Consider the following 16,826-nt stretch of genomic DNA (forward strand, 5'->3'; position numbering starts at 1 on the left):
TTGCCTCGTGATTTTGGAGTTGAATTTGTTCACCAGCATATTTGCTACTTAGTGCTTGCTTCCCAAACTGTCCCTAATATTTAGGGAGAACTAGTTTTGCCTCGTGATTTCTACTATCTACTATCTATATACTAAAACAGAGACCTTTAAAGGAGGATTTTCTCTCTCCTATGTGTCACTCTAATATGAGAGTTAGATTTTTCTCTATCCTATGTGGCACTATAATATGAAAGATAGTATTTTCTAATAAAATTTACAATCCTACCTACATTGAACCTCTTTTTGGAGAGTTTGAGTGTATTTCTAATTCTTATATTTGGAGCTCTTTGGAGAGTTTGAGTGTATTTCTAATTCTTATATTTGGAGAGTTTGAGTGTATTGTCAATTCTTATATATTTGATAAAATAAAAAAAATTGCTAAAAATAGGTGATTTGTAGAATGTAATTTCATATTACTTAATCAAACACTTTTATTGTTCTAATTTTTATATATTTGATCAAATAAAAAATTGCTAAAAATAAAGTGATTTGTAGAAACTAATTCCATATTACAAATCATACAATTTTAGTGTCTATGAGACTATGATAAAACACCGACTTATTTCAATATATTTTTAACGCCAAAACAATTATACTAAAAAATAACATCACAAAATATATAATAGAAAAAAAAAAAATAATAACGACAAAGCAATAATGACAAATATTTTAAAATATGTATAATATTGAATGAAACTAACGTAAAAAAAAAAAAATTAATGGGGAACAAAAACTGGATGCAAATGTATCGAACTAACCCTCAAATAATATTTAACGGGAAATCGAAACTGGATGCAAATACAAGCATTAAACTAATCTTAAAAATTAATTAATAGAAAATCGAATATGGATACAACTACATTAAACTAACATCAAAGAATAATTAATGAAAATCAAAACTTGGATGCAAATACATCAAACTAACATTAAAAAATAATTGTCATAAAATCGAAACCTGATGCAAATACATTGAGCTAACCATCAAAGATTAAATTAACAGAAATCGAAATGAATACAACCGCATTGAACTAACCTCAAAGAAAAATTAATTATAAATTAGAAACATAATGCAAATGCGTGGAACTAATCTTAAAAAATAATTAACGGAAATCGAAACTATATGCAAATACAACTTTATCAAATAATAAACGAAATCGTAAACCGGATGCAAATACATTAAATTAATCTCACAAAATAATTAATTAGAAATCAAAAACCTGGATGCAAATGCATCGAACCGACCTTGAAGAACAATTAACAGAAATTGGAAATTGGATGCAAATGTATTAAACTAACAAAAAAAAAAAATTAACGATAAATCGAAACCGGATGCAAAGGCATTGAATTGATCTCAAAAAATAAATAACGAAATTGGAAATTGGATGCAACCGTATTAAACTAACCTCAAAATATAAATAAATAATGAAAATCATAAACTGGATGCAAATGCATTGAACTAACCTCAAAACATAGTTGGGTTATATGTTGTGGGAATGTCTCGATAAATATAGTTTTGTATTTAAAATGGTGTTTATCTTATCTCTTTTCAGATTCAAGTAGCTTCAATATATATATATGAACTTCACTTTATTAGGCAATCTCACAAAAAACATCAATCAAACTTCTATTATTAAACAACAAAATGAAGTTGAAGGATTTTATCAAATGCAAGTTTTTTTTTTTGGAGAGTGAGGTTTTCACGCTTATAAGAAATTTGGTTTAATGATAAATATAATATTAATATATAATAGTTACTCATATTTTGCAAATATTTTTCAGAATAATTAATATAACAACACCCGTTCGTAGATAATCTTTGAAGATCGATTCCATATAGTGAGTCATGCATAATTTAAAGAATAATTAACTGGAAATCGAAAACTGAATAATCTTCGATGATCCCACATAGTAAATTAAGCATAATTTACTTTTTATGTCATGTTTGCAATGACACTACGATGGATCGAGAAACTTGGTATTACACACCACATTAGATAATTATAAGGAAATCAAAACCGGATTCAAATACATAACCGAGCTCAAAGAGTAATTAACGAAAATTAGAAACTTTATACAAATTGCATTAAACTAACGACGGCGAGAATAATTAATGGGAAATTAGAAATTGGATGCAAATCTTTGAAAAATATTTAACGAAAAATCGGAAATAGTATGCAAATACATCAAACAAACCTCAAATAATAATTAATGGAAAACAAAAACTTGATGCAAATGCATTGAACTTAACTCAAAAAATAATAAACAAAAATAAAAACTAAATGCAAAATCGCATTGAACTAACCTCATAGAATAATTGGTGGGAAATTGGAAACTAAATGCAAATGCATTGAAATAACCTCAAAGAATAGTTAACGGAAATCGAAACCGGATATAATCATATCGAACTAACCTCAAAGCATAAATAATCATAAACTAGATGCAGATGCATTGAACTAACCTTAAAGAGTTATTAACGGGAAATTGAAAACTGGATCCAAATGCAATGAAGTAATCTCAAAGACTAATTAAACAAACATTGAAAAATGGATGAAACCGCACTGAACTAACCTTAATGAATAATTAACGGGAAATTATAAATTTGATGTAACTGCATTGAACTAACCTCAAAAAATAATTAATGGGAAATCGAAAACTTGATGCAAATGCATTGAACTAATCTCAAAAAACAATTAACATAAAATCGGAAATCGGATGCAACTGCATTGAACTAACCTCAAAGAATAATTAACGGAAAACCAAAAACTGGATGCAATTGCATTAAACTAAAAATCAAATATTAACTAATGGAAAATAAAAATTGGATGCAAATGCATTGAAATAACCTCAAAAATAGTTAACTAGAAATCGAAGTCGGATGTAATCGCATCGACTTGACCTCAAAGCATAAATGTCCACTTTTTAGCCTTCTCACATGAATAATTACGAAAGTAATTAGGAACCCAAAACGAAAGTGAATTTATAAAAAATGCACCCTTACATATATGTAAATTGTATAGAAATTGTAAACTATCGAACTAACCTAGAAAAACAATTAATAGGAAATCAGAAACTGGATACAGATGTATTAAACTAACCTCAAAGAGTAATTAATGGGAGATTGGAACATGGATGCAAATACAATGAACTAATCTCAAAGACTAATTAACGAAACATCGAAAATTGGATGCAACTGTACTGAATTAACCTTAATGAATAACTAATGGAAATCATAAAGTGAATACAATTGCAATTTGAACTAACCTCAAATAATAATTAACGAAAAATGGAAACTTGATGCAACCGCATTGAACTAGCCTTAAAGAATAATTAATGAAAAATTAGAAACTGGATGCAACGTACTACATTAAACTAATATCAAATAATATATAATTAATGGAAAATCAAAAACTTGATGCAAATGCATTGAACTAATAACCCTAAAACATATTTGTATTATATGTAGAGAGAATAAATGTCTCGACAAATATAGTTTTGCATTTTAAATAGTATTTATTATAATTTTTTTTATTGTGATTGAGAATGTCTTGCTATTCAAGCAAACTCAATATTATTTTGGCCACATTGGACATTCTCACAAAACTTTAATCAAACTTATATTATTAAACCTAACAATAAAAAGAAGTCGATGAGTTTTATCAAGGTTTGGTGCTTCCTTTTTATAGAGAATGGTGCAAGAAATTTAAATGAGTAATTAATATAATTTTTATTTTTCATAGTTATGCATAGTTGCTAATATTTTTAGAATAATTTAATATAATGACACCCGCTCATAGGATACGCTCATGTGATAAATCTTTTCAAATGAGAGTAGTGTATTTTTGATGATATGAAAATAATCAATCTGTTTTAGTGATTTGTACACATTAGTACATAAGCTGAATGATGATGATTTACAGCTAAATCACCATAAATCTAATAAAACTATTATACAAGCTAGATTAAGTTTAAGATAATTCTATTTGAAAATTATGGATTAATATTCTAAACCATAAAGTGAAAAGGTTATCTCAATTTAATTCCTTAGTTTCCAACTACTTATACACCATAATCGCTGCTCATTAACATATTTCGGTTTATTTTCAATAAAAATATATTCTGATTCGAAAATTTGCCGCTAAATCACTATAAATTTAAGAAAACTATTATGCAAGCTAGACCGAGTTTAAGATAATTCTATTTAAAAATTACGGATTAATATCCTAAACCACAAAGTGAATATGCTATCTCAATTTGATCCCTTAGTTTCCAAGTACTTATGTACCATAATCGCTGCTCATTAACGTATTTTGATTTATTTTTAATAAAAATATATTCTGATTCGAAAATTTGTGTGAGACATTTTGTAAAACTTTTTCAGCACACAAAATATTTAATAGATCTCGGGCGTATGCCCGGATCCAAAATCTAGTCTATATACTAAAGCAAAGACCTCTAATAGAAGATTTTCTCTCTCCTATGTGGCACTCTAATATGAGAGTTTTTTTTTTTTTTTTGTGGCACTCTAATATGAGAGAGTTAGTTTTTTGTCTCTCCTATGTGACACTCTAATATGAAAGGTAGTCTTTTCTAATAGCCTACAATCTCACATACATAGAACCTCTTAGGAGAGTTTGAGTGTATTTCTAATTATTATATTTGAAGAGTTTGAGTATATTTCAAATTCTTACATATTTAATTAAATAAAAAAAATTACTAAAAAATAGGTGATTTGTAAAAGGTAATTTCCTATTATGAATCAAACACTTTTAGTGTTCCAATTCTTATATATTTGATCAAATAAAAAAAAAAAAAAAAAAATTTGTAGAATTCCTTATTACAAATCATACAATTTTAGTGTCTATGATAAAACACCGACTTATTTCGAATATAATTTTAACACGGCCTCAAAACATAGTTAAAAACAATTATACAAAAAATAACATCACAAAATATATATAATAAAAAAAAAAAAAAAAAAAAAACAAGCAATAACGACAAATATTTTTAAAAATTGCTAAAAAATAGGTGATTTGTAAAAGGTAATTTTCTATTACGAATCAAACACTTTTAGTGTTCCAATTCTTATATATTTGATCAAATAAAAAAAATTGCTAAAAAATATGTAATTTGTATAAACTAATTCCCTACTACAAATTATACAATTTTAGTGTCTATGATAAAACACCGACTTATTTCGAATATATCCTTAACACGACCTCAAAACATAGTTAAAAACAATTATACAAAAAATAACATCACAAAATATATAATAGAAAATGAAAAAAAAAAAAAAAAAAAAAAAAAAAAAAAAAAAAAAAATAATGACAAATAAATTTTTAAAATATATATAATAATTGAATGAAACTAACTTAAAAACAATTAATGGGAACCAAAACTGGATGCAAATGTATCGAACTAACCTCAAATAATATTTAACGGAAAATTATAAACTGGATGCAAATGCAAACATTAAACTAATCTTAAAAAATAATTAATAAAAAATTGGAATATATATGGATACAATTGTATTAAACTAACCTCAAAGAATAATTAACGAAAAATCAAAACTTGGATACAAATACATCAAACTAACATAAAAAAATAATTGTCGGCAAATCGGAAACTGGATGCAAATGCATTGAGCTAACCCTCAAAGATTAAATTAATTGGAAATCAGAAACTGGATGCAACTGCATTGAATTAATATCAAAGAAAAATTAATTATTAATTGTAAACATGATGCAAATGCGTGGAACTAATATTAAAAATAATTAATGGGAAATCGAAAACCGGATGGAACTACTTGACCAACTAATCTCAAAAAATAAAGTGGATGCAAATGCATTGAACTAACCTCAATAAATAATTAATGGAAAATAGAAAACTGGATGCAAATTCATTGAATTAATCTCAAACAATAATTAATGAGAAATCGGAAACTATATGCAAATGTAACTTTATCAAATAATAAATGAGAAATCAGAAACTGGATGCAAATGCATTAAACTAATCTCACAAAATAATTAATGGGAAATCAGAAACTGGATGCAAATGCATTGAACTGACCTCAAAGAACAATTAACAGGGAATTGGAAATTGGATGCAAATGTATTGAACTAATAAAAAAGAATAATTAACGAGAAATCAGAAATTGGATGCAACTGTATTGAACTAACCTCAAAATATAAATAACGGAAAATCAGAAACTGGATGCAAATGCATTGAACTAACCTCAAAACATAGTTGGGCTATATGTTGTGGGAATGTCTCGATAAGTATAGTTTTGTATTTAAAATGATGTTTACCTTATCTCTTTCCGTATGATTGGGAACTCTTTGCTATTCAAGTAGCTACAATATATATGAACTTCACCTTATTAGGCAATCTCACAAAACTTCAATCAAACTTCTATTATTAAACAATAAAATGAAGTTGAAGGGTTTTATTAAAGATACATGAGTTATTTTTTTTTTAATGGAGAATGAGGTTTTCACGTTATAAGAAATTTGGTTGAGTGATCAATATAATATTAATATATAATAGTTTTGCATATTTGCAAATATTTTTCAAAATAATTAATATAACAACACCCATTCGTAGATAATCTTTGAAGATTCTACATAGTAAGTCATGCATAATTTAAAGAATAATTAATGGGAAATCGGGAACTAGATAATCTTCAATGATCCCACATAATAAATCAAACATAATTTACTTTTTATGTCATGTTTGCAAGGACATTACAGATGGATCAGTAGAAGTTGGTATTATACACCACATTGGATAATTAAAAGGAAATCGGAAATTGTATTCAAATGCATAACTAAGCTCAAAGAGTAATTAACGGGAAATTGAAAACTTTATGCAAATGTAATAAACTAAACTAAAAAAGTAATTAACTAGAAATTGAAAACTGGGTGCAATTGCATTAAACTAACGTCAGATAATAACTAAAGGGAAATTAGAAATTGTATGCAAATCCTTGAAAAATATTTAACGGAAAATCGGAAATAGTATCCAAATACATCAAACAAACCTCAGATAATAATTAATGGGCCGAGAAATCGGAAACTGGATGCAAATGCATTGAGCTAAACTCAAAAAATAATTAACATAAAATAAAAAACCGAATGCAACTGCATTAAACTAACCTCATAGAATAATTGGTGGGAAATCGGAAACTAAATGCAAATACATTGAAATAATCTCAAAAATAATTAACGGAAAATCAGAAACCAGATATAATTGCATCGAACTAACTTCAAAGCATAAATAATCAGAGACTAGATGCAGATGTATTGAACTAACCTTAAAGAGTTATTAACGGGAAATCGAAAACTGGATCCAAATGCAATAAACTAATCTCAAAGACTAATTAACGAAACATTGAAAAATGGATGAAACTACACTGAACTAACCTAAATGAATAATTATCGGGAAATTATAAATTTGATGTAACTGCATTGAACTAACCTCAAAAAATAATTAACGGAAAATCAAAAACTTGATGCAAATGCATTTAACTAACCTCAAAGAACAATTAACATAAATTCGGAAATTGGATGCAACTGCATTGAACTAACATCAAAGAATAATTAACAGAAAACCAAAAACTAGATGCAACTGCATTAAACTAAAATAAGATATTAACTAATGGGAAATCAGAAATTTGATGCAAATGCATTGAAATATCCTCAAAAAATAGTTAACTGGAAATCGGAAGTCGGATGTAACTGCATCGCACTGACCTCAAAGCATAAATGTCCGCTTTTTTAGCCTTCTCACATGAGTAATTACGAGTAATTAGGAACCCAAAATGAAAGTGAGTTTAAAAAAACAGACTCTTACATGTAGAAATTGTAAACTATCGAACTAACCTAGAAAAACAATTAATAGGAAATCGGCCGGATCACGGATGTATTGAACTAACCTCAAAGAGTAATTAACGAGAGATTAGAACCTGGATGCAAATGCAATAAACTAATCTTAAATACTAATTAACGAAACATCAAAAACTGGATGCAACTGTACTGAATTAACCTTAATGAATAAGTAACGGGATATCATAAAATGGATGCAATTACACTGAACTAACCTTAAATAATAATTGATGGGAAATCGGAAACTTGATGCAACTGCATTGAACTAACCTCAAAGAATAATTAATGAGAATTTGGAAACTGGATGCAACGTACTACATTAAACTAACCTCAAAGAATAATTAATGGAAAATCATAAACTTGATGCAAATGCATTCAACTAATAACCCTAAAATATATTTGTATTATATGTAGGGGGAATAAATGCCTTGACAAATATAGTTTTGCATTTTAAGTAATGTTTATCATATTTTTTTTATTGTGATTGGGAATGCCTTGCTATTCAAGTAGCTTCAATATTATCTTCACCAAATTGGACATTCTCAAAAAACTTCAATCAAACTTCTATTGTTAAAACTAACAATGAAAAGAAGTCGATGAGTTTTATTAAGGTTTGATGCTTCCTTTTTATAGAGAGTGGTGCAAGAAATTTAATTGAGTAATTAATATAATTTTTTCATATCTCATAGCTATGCATAGTTGCTAATATTTTTTTAGAATAATTTAATATAACGACACCCGCTAAGTAGGACACGTTCATGTGATAAATCTTTTCAAGTGGGAGTAGTGTATTCTTTGAGGATATGGAAACAATCAATCTGTTTTAGTGATTTGTACACATTAGTATGTAAAATTTGAAATGGTGATGATTTACCGTTAAATCACCATAAATCTAATAAAACTATTATACAAGCTAGATTGAGTTTAAGATAATTTCATTTGAAAATTACGGATTAATATCCTAAACCACAAAGTGAATAGGTTATCTCAATTTGATCCCTTAGTTTCCAAGTACTTATGCACCATAATCGCTGCTCGGCTATCTCAATTTGATCCCTTAGTTTCCAAGTACTTATGCACCATAATCGTTGTTCATTAACGTATTTCGGTTTATTTTCAATAAAAATATATTCTGATTCGAAAATTTGCTGCTAAATCACCATAAATCTAAGAAAACTATTATACAAGCTAGATCGAGTTTAAGATAATTTTATTTGAAAATTATGGATTAATATCCTAAACCATAAAGTGAAGATGCTATCTTAATTTAATCTCTTAGTTTCTAAGTACTTATGCATCGTAATCGCTGCTCATTAACATATTTTGATTTATTTTCAATAAAAATATATTCTGATTCGAAAATTTGTGTGAGACATTTTATAAAGCCTTTTCAGCACACAAAATATTTAATAGATCCCGGGCGTATGCCCGGGTTCAAAATCTAGTGTGAAACTCTAATATGAAAGATAATAGAGGATTTTCTCTCTCCTATGTGGCACTCTAATATGAGAGTTAGTTTTTTTTTTTTTTTTTTTTTTTTTTTTTTTTTTTTATGTGAAACTCTAATATGAAAGATAATCTTTTCTAATAGCCTATAATCCCACGTACATAGAACCTCTTTGAAGAGTTTGAGTGTATTTCTAATTCTTATATTTGGAGAGTTGGAGTGTATTACAACTTCTTATATATTTGATCAGATAAACATAATTGCTAAAAAATAGGTGATTTATAAAAGGTAATTTCCTATTACGAATCAAACATTTTTAGTGTTCCAATTCTTATATATATATTTGATCAAATAAAAAAAATTGCTAAAAATATGTGATTTGTAGAAACTAATTCCCTATTACAAATCATACAATTTTAATAAGCACCGACTTATTTCGAATATATGCTTAACACTGACTCAAAACACAGTTAAAAACAATTATACAAAAAATAACATCACAAAATATATAATGGAATTTTTTTTTAAAAAATAACGGCAAAGCAATAATGACAAATATTTTAAAAAATATATAATATTGAATGAAACTAACGTAAAAAAACAATTAATGGGGAACCGAAAACTGGATGCAAATGTTTCGGAGCCATATCAATATTGTCCCTAAGTTTCGATTTCACAACTTTTGAAACCCATTTTGCAATTGCTTGATGTTGTGAACATATTCCTCAGTATGTAGCTCGCTCACAGTTTAACAAATTACAACGTAGAGAAACTTAAAAATAAAATAAAATAAAATAAGAATAATAAAATTAACTGAGTTCAGTTCCAAAAACCATAAAAGTTACTGACATATGTTTTAAAAGTAACTACCAGATACATACAATAGATCCAAGAGATACTTGACCCAAATTGTACTTAAGAACCACGAGTTCAACATTCAACCAATATCACTGATTACAGGTAAATAAATTACAACTTAGAGAAACTTAATAAAAAAGAATAATAACAAAATAATCATCGATATCACTATTTTAGTACCTAAAATATTAAAAGTTACTGACAGATGCTTTGAAAGTAACTACCTAAATATGTACATTAGATCCAAGAGATACTTAGCACAAAATGTACTAAAAGAAACACGAGTTCTGCCTTTTAACCAATATCATCGATCACAGTCAATAAATTACAACTTAGAGAAACTTACTTGAAAAATATAAAAAATAAAAATAAATAACCTACATCATTTGAGTACCCAAAATCATAAAAATTGCTGATAGATGTTTCAAAAGTAACTACTAAATATGTGCATTATATCCAAGAGATACTTAGCTCAAAATGTACTAAAAAACACAAGTTCAAAGATTCAACCAATATCATCAATCACAAATCAATAAATTAAAATTTGTAGAAACTTAATTGAAAAAAAATATAAAATAAAATAATCACCACCATTTCAGTATCCAAAATAATAAAAGTTGTTGAAAGATATTTCGAAAGTAACTACTAAATATGTGCACTAAATCCAAAAGATACATACCCAACCCTAGCCTAAAATGTACTAAAAAAACACGAGTTCAACATTCAACCAAGTATCATTTAGAGAAACTTAATAAAGAAAAAAAATAATATAAAATAAAATAATAATCACCATTTCAAGCCCAAAATCATAAAAATTGCTGAGATATGTTTCAAAAGTAACTATCATATATATACATAAGGTCCAAAATATACTTAGCCCAAAATGTACTTAAATAACACGAGTTCAACATTCAACTAGTATTTTCTATATGTAACAAATATATTTATCAGTTTATAACTCGATCACAAATCAATAAATTAAAACTCAGAGATATTTATGCTAAAAAAACAAGCATTTTAAAAAATATATATATATTTGGTATGTAAGAAATAATATTTATAAGTGACAAACAGATTCGTCATTTATGTAGCTGATATATTGTTTGAAAGTAACTACCAAATTCGTACATTATAGGCAAGAAATTTTTTATACAAAATGTATTGAAAAAAAACACAAGTTCGTTTTTCAGGTTCTTCTAAAACACCTGCTCCACAATCAAATATCCAACACTCATTGTCAATTCAACTTATCACATTGGAATTTTTTCTCCATTAGATAATTTACCTTTCAATTTTGAACGTCTTCAAACTACTAAATGAAAAAAGAGAGATTGGGAATACCTTTTGACAAAGTTGTTACTTGACAACTTACCTTTCTTACGTCTTGGAACTATGATAAGGTTTTAGCGCATCCAAACACACAAAGGTAAAACCTTTTTCATTTGTTGTACAACTTTTAAGTGTAGCTAAACTAAATGATGAGTTTTACATCTTGTTGAACTGATTTTTTCATATCTCTAACAAAAATAGATTTTTGTAGATTAATGATGAAGATACAAGCAACCAAACTAAAATATGAAGTTGATATTTGTTTATTCCGTGTGAATTATATATGAACAAAAACTTTAAAATGGATAATATAATTGGTTGTGAGAGATAAATGTAGGATAATGAAAATGGTAAATGGGGAAAAGTGAATAACAAGAGAATTGAAGGATTAAGAAAAAAAAAATAAAAGAAATTATGTGGAAATGAGCTGAGTAATAAGAAATATAAGAAGAAAATGAGATATCTTGCTTGTTTTCCTTTAACTATTTTTCCATGAATTATTCCTTGAACTATTTTCCCCCAATTTATTATGTCTTGTGTCACCTTACAAGTGAGAGAGACCCGACAAACTCACATGCACTGTATATCGAAACTTTACTAGTGTTAATTGTTTTATCACTAACATTTTTCCCCGCTCAATTATTTCCCCCCTAATGATTTCCATAAATTCATTTGTCTATTTTTATCTTATAAGTGAGGGACTGACAAACTCATGTGCATTGTATATCAGCAACTTTACTGTTATACATTGACTAATTATTATTTCATCTACTGATGAAACTACTTCATGATTTAGAATTTCGGTTTTGTTGGATATTGATGTAATAAATTTGAAAAGAATATGAATTTTATCATTTTAATGGAATATATCTTTTGTTCATTTTATTATGAGGCATCTTTTATTATTTTGCAAAGAATATGAATTTTGTTATTTGAATAAAGATGGATTGTGTTAAATTTATTGTTTTATTATTTATTAATTATTTTTATATATTATATTTTTAGTCATTTTAATTAGTTAAGAAATAAAAAAAAAATACTCAAAAATCAATAATTGAGTGTAAGAGGAGAGAGAAAAGTGTAAGAGGAGAGAGAGTACTGTTTTGTTTAAAAACAAAACTCAAATACGTCAACATCATAGGACAAGAGGAGAGAAAAGTATAAGAGGTGAGAGAAAAGTGTTTTGTTTTTATTTGAAGGGCAAAATTGTCAAAAGCCGCGTTGAAAAGTCAAAATTGGAAGTGGGTTACTACTTGGGAACACATTGACATTATGGGTTACTACATGGGAAATTATTCCCGCCCAACTATTTTCCTGCCCAATTTATTATGTCTTGTGTCACCTTACAAGTGAGAGACTGACAAACTCACATGCACTGTATATCAGAAACTTTACTAGTGTTAATTGTTTTATCGCTAACATTTTTCCCGCTCAATTATTTCCCGCCTAACAGATTTCCCGCCAAATTCATTTGTCTATTTTTATCTTATAAGTGAGGGACTGACAAACTCATGTGCATTGTATATCAGCAACTTTACTGTTATACATTGACTAATTATTATTTCATCCCTCAATTGAAACTACTTCATGATTTAGAATTTCGGTTTTGTTGGATTTTGATGTAATAAATTTGAAAAGAATATGAATTTTATCATTTTAATGGAATATATCTTTTGTTCATTTTATTATGAGGCATCTTTTATTATTTTGCAAAGAATATGAATTTTGTTATTTGAATAAAGATGGATTGTGTTAAATTTATTGTTTTATTATTTATTAATTATTTTTATATATTATATTTTTAGTCATTTTAATTAGTTAAGAAATAAAAAAAAATACTCAAAAATCAATAATTGAGTGTAAGAGGAGAGAGAAAAGTGTAAGAGGAGAGAGAGTACTGTTTTGTTTAAAAACAAAACTCAAATACGTCAACATCATAGGACAAGAGGAGAGAAAAGTATAAGAGGTGAGAGAAAAGTGTTTTGTTTTTATTTGAAGGGCAAAATTGTCAAAAGCCGCGTTGAAAAGTCAAAATTGGAAGTGGGTTACTACTTGGGAACACATTGACATTATGGGTTACTACTTGGGAAATTATTCCCGCCCAACTATTTTCCTGCCTTGCACAATTTATTATGTCTTGTGTCACCTTACAAGTGAGAGACTGACAAACTCACATGCTGTATATCGAAACTTTCTTAGTGTTAATTGTTTTATCGCTAACATTTTTCCGCTCAATTATTTCCCTTATAACATTTTCCCGCCAAATTCATTTGTCTATTTTTATCTTATAAGTGAGGGATCGACAAACTTCTTAATGTGCATTGTATATCGATAACTTTCTTGTTATACATTGACTAATTATTATTTCATCTACTGATGAAACTACTTCATGATTTAGAATTTCGGTTTTGTTGGATTTTGATGTAATAAATTTGAAAAGAATATGAATTTTATCATTTTAATGGAATATATCTTTTGTTCATTTTATTATGAGGCATCTTTTATTATTTTGCAAAGAATATGAATTTTGTTATTTGAATAAAGATGGATTGTGTTAAATTTATTGTTTTATTATTTATTAATTATTTTTATATATTATATTTTTAGTCATTTTAATTAGTTAAGAAATAAAAAAAAATACTCAAAAATCAATAATTGAGTGTAAGAGGAGAGAGAAAAGTGTAAGAGGAGAGAGAGTACTGTTTTGTTTAAAAACAAAACTCAAATACGTCAACATCATAGGACAAGAGGAGAGAAAAGTATAAAAGGTGAGAGAAAAGTGTTTTGTTTTTATTTGAAGGGCAAAATTGTCAAAAGCCGCGTTGAAAAGTCAAAATTGGAAGTGGGTTACTACTTGGAAACACATTGACATTATGAGTTACTACTTGGGAAATTACCCCCATAAATGGGACTAGCATCCTTTTGGCAAAAAATAAAACAATAATGATTATTTCTTATATGTCCTTTTACACCCCACATGCCCATAGTTCTATGAAATCGGATTGCCGCGAGATATCATATCCCACTAGGTAGTTGTCATGAGATCGCATTATCAATCCACTTGACATCGTTCTTGTGAGATCCCATATCCCACCACGGCGATTCTTGCATGACATATTTTTTGTATCTTTTTTTTTTTTTTTTTCACTTTAAATTTTGCGTATTGAACACACGACATATGGATACCTCATTTTCTTCTTTAAAGTTTCTTTATACACTCTAAGAACAATACCAAAACTATGAAAAAAAAACTTACAATCGAGCCATAATTTTGCTATCTCGCGGCAAATATTTTTATATGCTATAAGAAAATTTTGTGATCAAATTAATGAAGAAGAGTTTTGATAATTAACACAAGCAAAGATTTTATTTTAGTAAACACAATCATCTCACGGCAACTAATATTTTTTACGGTGGCTATTAAAAAAAATTAAAAGAAAAAAGGACCCATGACAACCACTTTCCGTGGAATATGGAATCTCGCAACAATCTGATGCCGTGGATTGTACGTTCTCGCAACAATTGTTTGCCGTCAGTGTTTTTTGTGTGATTAATGGAGAGATACCTTTGAATTGGTCAAAGGATTGCTAGTCCCATTTATAGGGGTGTCAATATTGCGGCCCTAAATGATGAAAACAGGCAAGTCTAGTGGGTCCAATGCTCCAATAGGTCGCCCCAATAGACCAATCTTTGTCAGCGAACCCAGGCACACTAGCTGAATTGATTACGTGGTCACGACTTTAATGCAACAGTATTTTCTTCCACTCTTAATAATTCCTGGTGGAAGGTTCGCCTTCAATGTTTCATTTGTTGCTTTGTCTACATTTCCTTGACGTCTTCACTTCTTCCTCTGTTGCATTTTGTCCACACGTATTTTAAGACCTTCAGAAGTATTTCTGATTTTTTCTTCTTCAAGACTGATTCTAGAAGCTGAAATAAAAGGTGTAGGGACGTCTGTGCAATTCATGGGTGGGGTGGACAGTGCATAACATGGATGCGTGATGCCTCACTGTACCAGTTCAACTGTGCAACTTAGCATGGAATTGCGTATTCTGGTCCAAGCACATGATCTAATACTTTGAAAGTTATCCTGATCTTGAGATGTAAATGTTTGATCACGATGAAAACCTAATAAATGGGACCAGAGATTGCTCCGCTCAATTACTATATGGGTCCATACTATATCCCTAGTTGTTGATCATATATATATATATATATTTTTTTTTGGGAAGAGATAACGACCAAAAAATACACCGAATCTTTGGTTTTGGTTTCAAAAAATACTAGCATGTTGGAGCGGGAAATTAAGAGGATGTACAATTAACCAAACCAGGAAACCAAGCCCACTAAAAGCTTAGTACATGTGGAAATGTTGATTTAAAAAAAATTGCAACCGAATTCCAATCAAAATAAGCCTAACCAAATTGCAACTGATGCGTTTGTTTTTTTTTGCACTTATTTTATGTTACATATCCGAAACCGAAATCAATCGGGTTAATAAAAAAACTCCATTCAAAAATTCAAATTTGAATCGATCGTAAAAATTTAAATTTCTAACCCGATTTGTTGCTCTAGATGTAAAGAGATCCCATTAATCCACTAATTTAGACTAAATGTGCTAAATTTGTCGGGATAAAAAAAAATTAAATAATTTCTGAATTTTAAAATATATTAGAATTATGTCCGGAATTTCTGATGGAATTGTTGAAATTTAATTGTCTTCTGACATGCGCGATGCGCCTGTTTTTTTTTCGCACTTATTTTATGTTGCCTATCAGAAACCGAAATCAATCGGGATAATAAAAAACCTTAATTCCAAAATTCAAATTTGAATTGAACATAAAAATCTAAATTCCCGACCCGATTTGTTGTTCTAGATGTGAAGAGGTCCCACTAACCCACTAATTTAGACTAAATGTGCTAAATTTGTCGAGATAAAAAATAATAATTTATGAATTTTAAAATATATTGAAATTTTGTTTGGAATTTCTGATGGAATTGTCGAAATTTCGGATTAGAGAGAGAAAGAGACGAGATAATGAAGATAAAGAATGAAGAGATGAGATGAGATGAGATGAGATATTAAGGAGAGAGAAAGAGATATGAGATATTGAGGAGAAATAGTGAAGATAAGAGATGTGATAATAAAGAAAGAGAAATGGGATATTGATGAGAAATAGAAAAGAGATGAGATAATGTGAGATGAGATGTAGTATGTTTAAGTTTTAACCATTCCATACCATCCATTATTACGTCCTTTTGTTTTGAGAACA

This window comes from Coptis chinensis, chromosome 6 (genome assembly GCF_015680905.1).
Source record: "Coptis chinensis isolate HL-2020 chromosome 6, ASM1568090v1, whole genome shotgun sequence".
Classification (NCBI taxonomy): Eukaryota; Viridiplantae; Streptophyta; class Magnoliopsida; order Ranunculales; family Ranunculaceae; genus Coptis; species Coptis chinensis.